The sequence below is a fragment of the Nuphar pumila genome, chromosome 12, assembly GCF_984573655.1.
Source record: "Nuphar pumila chromosome 12, dmNupPumi1.hap1.1, whole genome shotgun sequence".
In the NCBI taxonomy this organism is placed as follows: domain Eukaryota; kingdom Viridiplantae; phylum Streptophyta; class Magnoliopsida; order Nymphaeales; family Nymphaeaceae; genus Nuphar; species Nuphar pumila.
In genome coordinates, this window is record NC_143260.1 from 95,389,494 (window position 1) to 95,404,519 (window position 15,026).

Here is a 15,026-nt window from a genome sequence, read left to right on the forward strand (position 1 = left end):
TCATTATCTTGCACCTCGAGAGGTGCACTAGAGTAGAGTGTGCCTTCGTCTTTTTGTACCTCTGAGAGGCATGCTACACGCAGTGGTGGAAAAGAAAGTATGAAGATCCCATAAGGATCACCGATGGGAAGCTCAGGAGAAAAAAGCACGAAGATACCTCCTGAGTATACTACAAACTGTATCATGTATGAGCTCTTGCAAACCATATAAGCTCAACATGAACAACCCCAAATAGTCATTTTGAGCCAAAAAGTTCAATGATATGCAACCTCCACTTGTTGACGGCACTCCTGATGACATCACATGAGAGAATTAGCTCATGCAAGTAAAAAAGGTCTTAGATGTTATTTAGTGTCCGAAGGATCAGAGGGTATGGATAACAGTGTCAAACCTGACCAAGGATGCAAAATATTGGTGGAGGACCATTCAAGACACTCTAGAGCAGAACACTTATTTGCCTTGGTCCACCTTTGTGAGGAGGTTTTACAGGCAATTCTTTCCAAAGTGCCAAGGGTGGAGAAGGAAGAAGAATTTAGGAAACTAAAGCAAGAAGACATGATTGTAGCCTAGTATATGACCCAATTTCATTCTCTTTTTCGTTTTGTCAAGTCCTTGGTGGCGAACAAAAAGGAGAAGTATAGACACTTTGAGAGGGGCTTGAGACCCAAAATTTTAAGGTTAGTGGGGCTATTGTAAATAAAGAAGTACAGTCGGCTCGTGGACTATACTTCAAGGTATGAATTTTGAGAGTTGAGGATGAAGGAAAAGCTCTAGGAAAAGAAAAAGTTCATGACTGAAGAGAAGATCAAACACAATGGTAGCGATGAGGTTGAGTCATCACAAAGAAAGTTTCAATATAAAAGAAAGTTCCAGCGAGAGCACAAGAAGCGCTACGGAGGTCAAATCGGTAGTCAGACCTAAGATAAGCAAATCAAGATTTTGGAAAGCCATCAAGCTAAAAGGTAGAAGACTTATAAGTCGGCCTACTCTGACAATTTGTGCAGGATTTGTGATCTTCAGAAGCACGAAGGCATGTGCGACTTAAAGAATATCAAGTGCTTCAACTGTCAGCAGATGAATCACTATGCCAATGATTGCCCACAGTTTGACCGGAGAAACAATGCAGCCTTGAAGCAATCTTGTAGTACCAGGTTGCATATATGCAACCGCTCTTCAATAAGCTCTTGTCAACCCTAAAATGGTTGAAGGTACACTCTTTATTTTTTGTATTTTAGCATATATGTTGTTTGACTGCAGATCTATACATAGTTTTATCATCTCAACCTTTAAGAAACAGTTACTAGTTGCACCTTCAAGTTTGACTGTTTCTTACTTAATAGAAACACCCATAGGAGAGTCCACCATAGTGGACACTATGTACAACAACTGTGTCATAAGAATAGAGAATCGTGAGTTGCCTATAAACTTGTTGCAACTCGAGCTTACATAAAGACTGACGAGAGAGAGGACCCCACCATATTAGATGCGGACATAGTTTGAGAATATACAAATGTTTTTGTAGAAGAACTATCAAGTCTTCCTCCTGATCGAGAGATTGAGTTACAAATCGATCTTCTTCTGAGAACAACACCCATCTCAAAGGCTCCTTATCGGATGAGACCTGCAGAACTTAAGAAACTTAAGTAGCAACTGTAAGAATTATTGGAGAAAGGTTTTATATGACCATCGATATCTCCTTGGGGTGCTCCAATTTTGTTCATAAAAAAAAGGACAAATCACTGTGAATATGTATAGATTATCGACAATTGAATGTCGTGATTATAAAGAATAAATATTCTTTATTGCAAATTGATAACTTGTTCGATCAACTTCAAGGAGTTGCATGCTTTTAAAACTTGGATTTGCGATCGGGTTACCATTAGCTAAAAATTAAGGAAGAAGACGTGGTTAAGACGACTTTTAGATCAATATATGGCCATTACGAGTTTTTTATCATGCTTTTTGGTCTGACTAATGCACCAACAAATTTCATGGATATGATAAATAGAGTTTTCAGACCATATTTGAATAAGTTCCTGGTAGTATTTGTTGATGACATTCTTATTTATTCAACTATGAGAGAACAACACAATGAATACCTGAGGATAGTTCTGCAGACACTCAGAGAATATCGGCTCTACACCAATTTTTCAAAATGTGCATTTTGGTTAGAGCAGATGTCTTTTCTTAGTCATATCGTATCCAAAGAGAGAATTATGGTAGATCTCATGAAGATTAAAACGATCACCAATCAGGTTAAAGTTAAGAATCCTACATAGATTTATAGTTTTTTTAGATTGACTAGGTACTACCGGCAATTCGTGAAAGAATTTTCTATGTTAGCTGCTCCAATGGCCAAACTTATTTAGAAAGACATAAAGTTTGAGTGGAATGGCAAGTGTGAATAGAGTTTTCAGAAGATAAAGAAGTGTTTGACCACTGCTCTAGTTTTGGTCTTACCTTTTGGATCTGGGAGCTTTATTATTTATAGTGATGTTTCTTATAAGAGACTGGGTTGCGTTTTGATGCAGTATGGTAATGTGATAGATTATGCATCTTGCCAATTAAAAACACATGAAGTTAATTATCCAACACATGACTTAGAGCTAGCAGTAGTTGAATTCGCCCTTAAGATATAGAGACACTACTTATACGGCGAATAGTTTGAAGTTTTTACTGACCATCAAAGCCTCAAATACCTATTTTTGTAGAGAAACTTAAACTTGAGACAGAGAAGATGACTTGAATTTTTAAAAGATTATGACTTTGAGTTGAAATATCATTTGGAAAAGGTGAATGTAGTCGCTGACGCTCTTAGCAAAAAGTCATGTGCATTGGATAGACTCGCATATTGAGATTTATTTTCTTCAGTAGGGCATCAGAAAGTAGAAACTCAATGCTTACCAGGTCGATTATTGTGTGCAAACAACATTGAAGTTAGAATTATAGAAGCAAATTAAGGAAAAGCCAACCCTTAGATCCAGAGTTGGACGAGTGATTTTTTGAAGGTGAGAAGTCAGACTTCAAGGTTGATGATCAGGGTCTTCTTAGATTTTTTCATAAAGTGTGCATTCTTAAGGATGACCAGCTCATGAATCAATTGTTGGACGAGGTACACCACTCAAGATATGCCATCCACCTTGACAATACCAAAATGTATCGAGATCTAAATGATATATTTTAGTGGAGCAGAATGAAGAGAGACATTGCTGAGTTTGTAAGCAAGTGTCTGGTGTTCTAGCAAGTGAAGATTGAGTACCAATGACCCGGAGGACTACTACAATCACTTTTCATACCTGAGTGAAAATTCGCGAATGTTACTATGGACTTTGTCTCAGGTCTTCCAAAGACTAGGAATGAGATGAATTCTGTATGGTTGATTGTAGATAGACTAACTAAGTCAACTCACTTCTTAGCTTGTAAGATGACTCATACTTGTGACTAGTTGACCAAACTCTTCATTAGAGAGATAGTCAGACTTCATCGAGTACCCGATTCAATTGTTTTGGATAGCGACTCTAATTTTGTTTTGGGATTCTAGTAGAGTTTCTAGGAAGCAATGATGACACAATTAAAAATAAGCATGTCATTTCACCCTCAGACAGACAGACTGTTAGAGCAAACTATGTAGACTCTAGAAGATATGTTGTTAGCATGAACTTTAGAGTATAGTGACTTGTGGAACAACATTCTACCTCTGATGAAGTTTGCCTATGATAATAGCTTTCAAGCAAGCATATGCATGACTCTTTTTGCCAAACACCCTTATGTTGGGATGAGGTCAGAGAAAGAAGATTGTTAAGGTTTGAATTGGTGCAGCGTATGACAGACCAAGTTAGAATCATTCAGGAGTGTCTATTGGTAATGCAAAATCGACAAAGAAGTTATGCGAACCAAAAACGTCATGAGTTAGAATTTGAGCAAGGTGATCATGTGTTTATGAAGATATCTCTCTTTAAAGGAGTAATGTGCTTCGATGAAAGGAAAAAATTGAATCCAAGATATATTTGACCCTTTGAGATATTCACGAGAGTTGGTAAGATAGTGTATCGATTGACTTTGTTACCTTCATTGTTTAAAATTCACAATGTATTTCATGTATCTATGTTGCATAAGTATGTGCTTGATCCCCCCACATATTAGACGCAGTTGATTTAGTATTGAAAATCCAGAATGACCTGAGCATGAGTGAGAAACCATAGAAATCTTAGATACAAAAGTGCAGAAGTTGTGCAAAGATATATTGTTAGTATTGGTCAGATGGGGTCATCACAACAAAACTGAGATCATGTAGAAGCGCGAATCAGACATCCATGTATAATTTTCATAATTGTTTCCAAATAAGATTCAGAACAAATTTTCTTTGACAAAAGTTTTAGTCGACTTAGTATTATAGTCCGTTGTGAGTAAGTATTTGATTGAGAGAGTTAATGAGAGAATTTAAAATATACAAACCTTATGTAATGTGTCAAAAACTAAACTCAGATTAGCGGTTTAGAGCATACTGCAGTTGTAAGTTAAAGTCATTTATTGTTTATAAATATTATTTACTTAGTTGTAGACTCACCCTTTATATAATTATAACGGTAGGTTTCAGGCACACTAGCAGGACGTGATCAACTACTCTGACTTTGCAGCAGAGTGCTTGTTAGTTTTATTTCTTGTCATTGAATACTCATGTAATAATGATTTTTGCATGTTATGAACGATGAACTTTGTTAAAAAATTTGAGTTTATTAGAAAAAAAATGTAGCCATATTTTTTCTGTGTGAACTCTATATGTTTTCCCTTTGAAAAGTAATACCAATCGGACTTGGACTCTTGAAGTCCCAGATCAAGATGTTACAACCAACTCCAAGGTCAGTGCACCCCAACCCAATTGCTTTCAAGATTGAACTTAATCATACCAAAATAAATAGAGACGTTCATTAACACAACAAAAACAATATGATTCAAGTTACTACTGCTCATAGTTTGAATCATATTGGTATACACTTGGTTGTTGGTTTGGACAACTTCACAAAGGAGCCCCATTGATGGGTTGAACACCCTTGACCATGCTAGGATATGAACAGGAGCATAGCAGTTTTGAGTATAGAGGTCGATGTGCTTGAAGACTTCAAATAGCAATTTAAAATCACCAAATTAGAAGTCTAAGAGGTGACTTACAAGGTTATCGCCAATATCAATCACTATTGAGTGAGACATTACGGCAAAAACGTAAGCCACCAAATATCCATGAAAAGCTATTTCCTTGCTAGTCCAGTCGGTGATGTCTTTACAATGAAATTCATCAGCAATGGAGGAATTCAATGAATGTTTGAGGCCTCTCATATCAGTTGACATAATGGCAGCAGCCAAAGTTCCCCCTGGGTCAAATATGCTCACACTGCCATTGTTGATCGTTGATTTTTTTTTGTTTCGATCTGATTTTCCTGGCACACATCCGAAATATTGCAGCATACTACTAGCGAAAGCAATTTGGATTCAGCATGTCACAGTGATGTAGTTATGTTGCAGCAAGGCATCCGTGTGATGTCAATTATATTTGGTACGTTATCAAGGAATGGCATGCATTCTGTGCATGCAAATAATCTCGGCAATAAAGGCCTGCAAGATGCAATTGGTGTGTGTGCTACTGGATATTCATATTGGGCAAGTGCATGAAGATGGCCCTATTTATGCTCGTTTACTGCTATCATAGGGACTTGTGCATCGGGAAGAAGGTACATGACTGCGCCTTCATCTACAAAAAATAATTCAGCTAGATCAGTCTGAACAAGCAGTCCATCAAGCTCCTCACATGAATTAGAAAAGATCTTTGGCATATGAGCAAATACGTTGGGGGCATTTGAGTTCTGCTCGTTCTTCAAGCGTTTGGCGCTCAGATCATATTGTGTGGGACTTTCATTAGGACAACCATGAATAACAGGATTGGAATGGGATTTAGATCTACAACAGTCGTTTGATTCGAGCATTTAATCGAATGTATTGGGGGGCGATTATCTATTGCTCATATGCAGAAAATTCTGTAAACAGAATTTCATAGTCCTGTTGCAGGCATTCTATAGCCATCATCTTCATCTCCATGATCGGCACACCCATGAGGGTGTGATGGAGCTTCTTGAGCGTGGTGGTAACAATTGTGCAGGGCACCTTAACAACGACAATGATGGTGTCGGTTTCATCCTTTCTCTCAACTATTTGGGCCCTCCTTATCTTAGTTGCGAGAAAGATGAGGATCTCAAAGCCTTGTCATTACCTTCCAATAGAAGAGGATCCAAGCAGGTAATGGAAAAAGTGGAGTTTCATTACCTTCCCAAGCATATGGATCCAAGCCATTACCTTGCTTCCCAAGCAGGTAATGGAAAAAGTTATTATTTGCCTACTTAGTTGCATGAGAACTTGCTATTTGTTAATTATTATTGTTTACCTCATTAGTTTCACTAAATAAGAATTAATTATATGAGAACTTAATATTCTCTTATTAACCCATAATTTCAGCCACATTTTAAGCCATTGTTGAATGACCTCCCAAACACCATAACCAAGTTCTTTGTATGTTAGTTAGTTTTCATAAATTTTTCAAAGCCATTGTTGCTTTATATGAAGAGCATTTAAACAATACAAAATGGACAACCCAAGATCTCGTATGTGAGAAGTAAAATATCTACAAGATGAACGGTTCAGCTCACACAGATTACCATTAAAGCTGGTTATTTTTTTTTTTTATGAAGAGTTTATAAATACCTGCAACTTTTGACCTATTTATAAATACATGCTTAACATTTCAAATTTTATAAATAAGGCCTGGGTTTGACACGCCTCCTTTAAATCGAGTCTGGATCAGTCACATGACACAAATTTTGTGCTTTAAATCGAGTCCGGATCAGGTGCAATCACATGGCACAATTTTTGTGCATTAAGCACCTGATCGCCCTCCATCAGGCCTTAAGCCCCACAACTGATAGGCTTGTTCCCAAGATGGAGGGTGATCAGGTGCTTAATTAACAAATATTTGTGCACCTGATAATTTCACCTTTAAATCCCATGAACGACCAAAACCCATGCTGATTGTTGTGTTTCCATTGGTCATCGGTCGCCAGAGAGGCTGGTAACAAATAATTTTTTTGAAAGGCAAGCTGGGGTTAGGCAGACCCCACCAGTTACACAACATACCATTGGGTTTTGAACTTGCAACGTCCCAACACATGGTGACATGCACTAACAGCTCAAACACGCGGAGCCCCCCATTGGTGGCTCATGATCTACTTCCGCCATTGGAGACTTTATGCGACAGTATCAATTGGCTGGTAGTCGCTCCAGCGTGACTGGCTGGAAAACAAGCTCTAGGCTCAGGACATTGGTTACGAGAGACCTTTGTTTTAATGAGGTTTTAGTTCAAAACCATTCTTAAGTTCTTTATGCATTTTCCCTTTTTTTTCTCTAAGTTTGTGGATTTCTAGTCTTTCTTACAAGTTTAGTTTCATATGAGAAGTTGTAGGTAGGGTTGTCAACGGGTTGAGTTTACCCGGGCCCAACCCAAACCAAACCCTATAGGGTCCGGGTATGGTGATAAATAAGAAGATTCGGGTCCTGAAAGTTTGATTAATAAATGGACTCGGGTATAGTTTGTGAAATTTTATACCAGACTCGTGCCCGACCCAAGTTCTAATTAAGACCCACAATTTTTCAATGTAAAAACAATAAAATTGTTTTACCGAGTATGACCCGAGTGTGGTTCATGTAGTTCTTATCAGGTCTGAGCATGGTTTCCTTTATGGTGTGTCCGATTACATTCGGGTCCAAATCTAATACCATGCCAAAATATCGAGGCAGAGTCGGGTTCCACTTGAATTCGAACCAAACCCGACCCGTTGACAACCCTAATTACAAGAAGTTGAAACCTTCCCTATCCTTATATAGAGGGATGTTGCCTTAGTGGGCAAGGCCCTCAAGGAGCAATAGATCTTGGGCTTCTACATTTATTTGGATCTTGGATCTTGAATTTTGAACATTGACCTTTGACTTTGAACTTGTGTTTGAATTTGGATATTGGGTTTGGATTTGAGCTTGGGCTTCGGTTTTAGTTCGGCGTGAACCTTGGACCTTTGATTTTAGATCTTGGATCTTGAATTTTGAATTTTGAATTTTGAATCTTGAACCTTTGACTTTGGACTTGGGCTTCGGGTTTGGTCTTTGATCTTTCTTTTTAGTACTTGGCTCAATTTTAGTCCTCAAGTATAGTTTTGTTAATTGACCAAACCTTAAATGTGCATTGACTTAACAATCATTTCTTTTGGATCTTACCTAGACCTGACTTGGTGTAACGCCCCCAAAATTTTAACCTTAATTATTTTACCAATATTGAAAATTTGAGACCATTTTTTTTATAAGTAAATCAGATTTTATAACACAAAAATGATTTTCAAAAAACGGTTAAGACTTAAAGATAACAATAAACTTAAAAATGTATGGGATATACATATTTCAAATAACGTACAATATAAGACTAAAATATGAAGAGTTTTGATTCTATTTCAAATCAGAATATAAAAATAACGGTTCAGTCTCTACATGATCAAATATATAAAACAAAAAGATCATGTCTACCAAGATCGTAAGGTAAGAGTGGACCCTCGAGGATGTAGATTGATCAATCCTTCACTTTAGTTACTCATCATACTTTACCTGCATTACTTGCCCTCCATAAAATAGGGCCAGACTCACTAAAGCTTGGTAGGACAACCCAAGTTCAAACTTAAAAAAAACATATCAAGCATTCAAAGGTAAAGACATAATATATTATTCATCAATCATCAAGTGATAGATAATAAGACAACATCCCGTAAGTTATCCATTCACGCATTCAAACATAAGGCATTTAAAAGCATTTTGTTACTTAATATTTCATTTAACCTTAACTCACATCATAAAGCATAATTCATATGCATTCAAGACATACAAGTTATCATATGAATATATATATTCATTTTAAACATTAAGGTCATTGCATCATTTTCATATGCATTCATAATTCTTATAAACAATAGGTCAAATCATTTTGACCGTTTCAGCGTAAAACATACAAACATACTTTCTAAGTAAATCACTTAGATATTTATGATATACAAATGATATATATGTGTGATATATTTAAATCAGACAATCATAATGCAATTATTTGCAACAAAACTATGTATGACGTGATATATCATTCACCTAATAAGTCAACCTAGTCATTTGTAGGCGTGATGCATCATTCACCTATACACTAACATAAGTGTCTTAATCATAACATCATATCAAAATTTAAAAATCGATAAGGGTCTGTTTATCAACATACAATCCTATTATAACAGCAAAGTCAAATCTATAGATTCATAACTGACTATCTCAACCAACTCAAAAGATCATCACAATTTATCATAGCATTTCATTTAATCATAACAAAGATTTACAAGATCTACGCTGGATCACCTGGTCTGAGAAATATACAACCTCACAAGGAGTTACTGCCCTAAATAGATGGTCTACCTTGTCTTGCACACCCGCATAGAGAATTTTTCGAGAACAGTTTCTCAACGGTTATCTTATCAAGTAAATACTATTGTCATACATGTATCAATACAATTGATCACTCTCAAGGTCGATAGCCACCAACACGAGCACAAACATGTATAAAATAAATTGGCAAAATCATAAGATTTTAAGTTACACTCAGGAGCCACTATCCGGGCTTGAACATTCAATTAATCTCAAAAAGATCTAATACATATCTCATTTCATGCACCAATCAAGATGCATTACCTCATATGGCATATCATACATTGCATCACATGTCACATCATATATCATGGCATTTCAATCATATCATCATTTATCACATATGTTCATAATTTCACATCGTATGACATTTCAACATCAAACAAAAGCATATCCTCGTAAGCATCATAATATAGCCACAAGAAATATTTCATTTCATAAATTGAATATTGAAACATGCATAAATAAGACTTGTAATTTCATGTATGTATACATGAACATGCACATTCCATAATACAAAGCAACTAAACCTCAACATACATAACTCCTACATATTTTGAGTTATACACACATGATTTGAGTCATATATACATTTTTTTTACAACATGAATCAATATTCAAAGCAAGCATTTTATGTATAATGTGTCTCACACATAGTATATATATATATATATATATATATATATATATATATATATATATATATATATATATATATATATATATATATATAGCATCCATGCAAATCATGATTCATCTATGAGAGCATGTGACGTATCACTCCATGCATAATCTTATCATAACATGATTCTATTACACATGCTTTTGTGCATGATTTGTTCATAACATACATAGCATGTTTTATAAAAATATTATTTTATAAAAATATTTCAATTTAGTTATATTATCACATCAATCGTACAACATTCATTTTAATAATATATGCTTAAACATGTAGCTGCAACAAATACACTCTATATTTCGCTAACTACAATCATAACAAGCATGATCTCCTAAACCTGAACAAGAAAAACCCTTCTATTCGCATACATTTAAATCATGGTTAGTATGATCTCCAAACTTCAATCATAGCAGTCCTAGATATCCACAACTAAGTGTGGTGTGTGTACATAACGATGTTGCAATACAACATAGGCAGTTAGATATACATGATAGTCCTAGATATCCACAAATAAGTGCAGTGTGTGCACATAATTTGCCTATATGATTAATGCCTACACATGCTCTCTACAAGTTCAGTTAAAGTATCTTACATTCGCAGATCTGAAATATACGTATGGCAAAACCCATAAATCAAAAGGGTTTCACAAACTCCGCACCGAATTACACTGAATTGCCTCTTTGGCAATTCGATGAACACTTGGTGTATGTGTGCAACACCAAGTAAAAACAATAAGTATGGTTCAATTGGGGCACTCTCTTAATGACAGAGAGTGATATAGAGCTGCACAAACAATGAGGAGGTGTCAGAATGTCTATCCGCACAAAAACTAATACAAGTTAGAAATTGAGTAAATTGTTTTCTCAAGGATCAATCTAAAAGAATACCAAAATGGCAAGAGTTGGGCTGAATTGACTATGTTGGGCATCTCTTTTGTCTGCACACAAATCTAGATGACTTCAACGCTATAACATGCTTTCCAATGCACCTAGTTTCCAAGAAAGCTCATTTTTTTGGGGGAAATTGATCAAAACAAAGAAAAATGGAGAAGACTAAATTCACACATATGTTGTTGACGAAGACGACATTAAATTGCAGGGTATAATTTCCAAGGATGGGAATCGAGTACAAATCCCAAGAGAATCCAATAAAGAAATTCAGTTAGTGTAGAATTGCTCAAAAAGAGGGAGAAAACAATAAAGAAGAAGAAGATGATGGTGAGCTGCTCACCTAGTCATCAATGGCGGGTGGAGGTGATGCAAATCTCCAAAAAAAAAACACAGTACAAAACCCAAGAAAAGGCATCGGCTAGTATCTGAGAATCTCACATATGCTCCATCCATTGGCTCTAGGAGTTCTTCCTTGTCTCTCCAAGTAATGAAAACACCAACTCAACGTTGCCCACCTTACAGAGGTCATGAGTGAATGTGATATACGAGTAATCATCCGGATTTACCCCCGATTTCTCTAGCAACTCACTGAACAACATCCCCAACTTGTCAAAATCCTTTAAATTGGCGCAGACAGCGAGGACAGAGTTCATCGACTTTACAGTGCGGGCACAACTGAGGCTGGGAAATTCATCGAATACCTTTAGGAAGTGCCTGAGCATCTCGACGTGGTAGAGGTCGATCAGGCGAACTGAGAACCCCTCGGTGGTGAGGTGGCAAACAATGAGCGAGGCAGGAGCCGGGGAGTGGTTCACACAAGAAGGCGAGAGAACGCTAACAATGACATTGTTGCATTCGTTTTCTTTTTCTTCTCCCTCTCTTTGGGGTTTTCAACTGGGATTGAAGAAGAGAAGGAAGAGAAGAGGATTGGGTGCCCTAGTGGGCCCCACCCAACTCGACCTCACCCTAGCCCTTGTGCGCCTAGGATGTTGAATCTGGATCGAGTCTGACCCAAGTGGGTTGGTTCCCACCAAACTTCACCTCAAGAAAAAAAAAACAATATAAAAAAATGATAACATAAAAGAACTGAAACTTTAGGTTTTAGAAATAATTACAAGGTTAAAATGAATATTTTAATAAATACTTTAAAACTAGTAAAACACTTATTATTAAACTGGGTTGACCCATTGGGTTCAAACTCACTTGAACACCGAGTCCATAATAAAACTTCATCTATATATAAATTTCTTTGAAATGTGTTTAGAACTCTAATAATCCCCATTAACTATTTGTTCTGACAATATTTAATCAAGCATTATATCAAAATATATGGTCATTTAATTATTCTTTGACCAAAATGTAATATCCAAAAGTTTCTAATATTTAATAAATTCTGAAAATCAAGTCTTTATGAATCCTGAACCAGTCTGAATATGATTTGAAGTCTAAAAATCCTTATTTGAATAATTATTAAATCCAAACACTGATCTGAACTTTTGATGGATCCAAATGGATAGTTTGCAATGGATCTGAATATTTACCTGGATCTACATTTTAAGGACATATTAGTAAATATTTAAATTGTCAACGACAAAATGCTAAGTTACCACTCCAATGGCATATTCAGGTAAATTTTGTAGCCACAAAGAGGTAAAAAAGTAATTTTTATGTTAAAAATATTTTTCACAAAATTAATAAAATTATCAGGGGTAAAATGATAATTTGCCAACCTAGTGGCATGTTTAAGTAAATTCCTAAACCACAAAAAGAGTAAAAAGGCATTTTTCATAACTTAAGTGGCAATCTAGTTATGTGGAATCAAACTAGGGCTAGTTTAGTAAAAATAAATATGATTAAAAGGATTTAATAAACAAGATAAAAATAAATAATATTAAAATAATCCAAAACTATCAAATTCGATGGTTTTGGCTAATTGTTTTGAAAGTGGGCCCAACAAAACCATCAAATCCAATGGTTTTTGGCCCTCGATTTTGGGAGAGAAGAGATAAGTTTTCCCTTTCCCTTTCTCTTTAATTGACACCTAGGGGGTATATGCCCCACAGGGGGGAGCACCACCTCTTGTAGGGGCTATAAATAGCCCCCACCCCCTTCTCTCTCTAAACCAAGTCCATCCACCTTCTTTCCCTCTCTAGCTTCCTCTCTCTCTCCTATTCCCTCTTTCTCTCTCTAACCCTAGCATCTTCTCTCTAAATTTCTAACTCAAATCTTCATCAATTTTCAGATTTCTTCTACCAAAACTTTATGTGCCCCTTGCCTCTATAGTTTAATGGTTTTGATTTGTTTGGGAGAGTACTACCTAAACAAATTTAGCCCTTGAAGCATCACCAACAAGAATTCTGTCCAATTCAGTGGTAGATTCGAGTTAACACTACGAAAGCGATGTTGAAATCTTCCTAGAATCAGGTAAGAACCTATAAACCCTAATTTAAAATTTTAGAACCACCTAATTCTTCCTTGAACCCTTAGGATTTCTTTCTGGATTTAAATTACGGTAATTTTGCTAAAATTTAATTCAATTTTGCCTCCACACAAGGGAGGTTCTGTTCAAAATTTTAATAAATATTTTTAAAATTTAGAACTATTATAGTATTAATTATGGCAAAAATTTTATAAACATTCTTGAAATTTTGAACTATTATAACCGAAGTTTTGGCAAAATTTTTATAAACTTTTCAAAAATTTTGAACTATTCTAATACTAATTATGATAATTTTTTTTTAAAAAATCATTTTTTTTAAAGAAAATTCTATCAAAAATTTTCAAAACCCATATTTAAGCAATTTTTTAGAAAAAACTTTATTAAAATTTTTATGAGGAAAAGTCATGTGAAAAATTTTATAACTCAAAATCGAGTTCAAACCCCTTTTCGAATATTCAAGTCATTACAGAGAAAATTCTATAAATTTTTTATAAAAATAAGGTCAATTTAAAATAGCTTTTATATATTTTTTATAAATATAATATGAGGTTCTTAAAATATTTTTTTTTTCAAATTTATATAGGGCAAGCACTGCCTAAAATTTATAGGAAAACATAATCTAATATAATAAAAAAAATAGAATATTACCAATAATGGCCGTTTTGCCCTACCTCGATACACCAGTTATCACGTAAAAATCAATGTAAGTTATTATACAAAAAAATGATAATTTAAAATGTTAAATATATTCTGGATACTTACATCAAAATTGTAGATGCAGATTTATGTTAGCATGAACTGTTGCGTACCCCAATACATGTTCGCATACTTTGAACCATGTTTTCATACATTAATTTCTATTTACATGTATTGATTCAAGTTAGCATGCTTGAATGTTTCTTATAAAGATTGTTCAATAATGAGATTAGGGTTTAATAAAATCTTGCAAACTTTGAATTGAAATGCCTGAAATTATTATTTATGAAATAAATTATTTTGGCTAGGCTATGGCTAAGATTTGAGCAACCTTTGTTGCCATGAAACATGATGATGAATGTGTAGCACATGATTATTGTTGAAAAATATCATTGTACTAGAATTTTTCTTATGTAGCAGCTGTTAAATGAATCATGCTTACACATAAACTTAAAGTGTTTTTTTGCCTTCTTTGGCGAAGTACTTGTATATACAAAGTAACATTAAATGCATTAAATATGCATGACTGTAATTGTTACCTCATGAATATACATGAAATGTTTATTTTCATTAAAAAAATAACTCTTATACCCATTCACAATTGTCCTACCTTGGAGAGGGTAGGTAGTACAAGCCTCGAGTGACATGAATGTTTTTTAGAGCAAGGCATCCCATGGGTCCCCAGTCACTCATAGGTTTTGGAGACCAGGGTGAGAGATCTCCCTAACTTCTTCAGTAAGTTCAGGATGCATCCAAATTAGTTGTTAGTGGC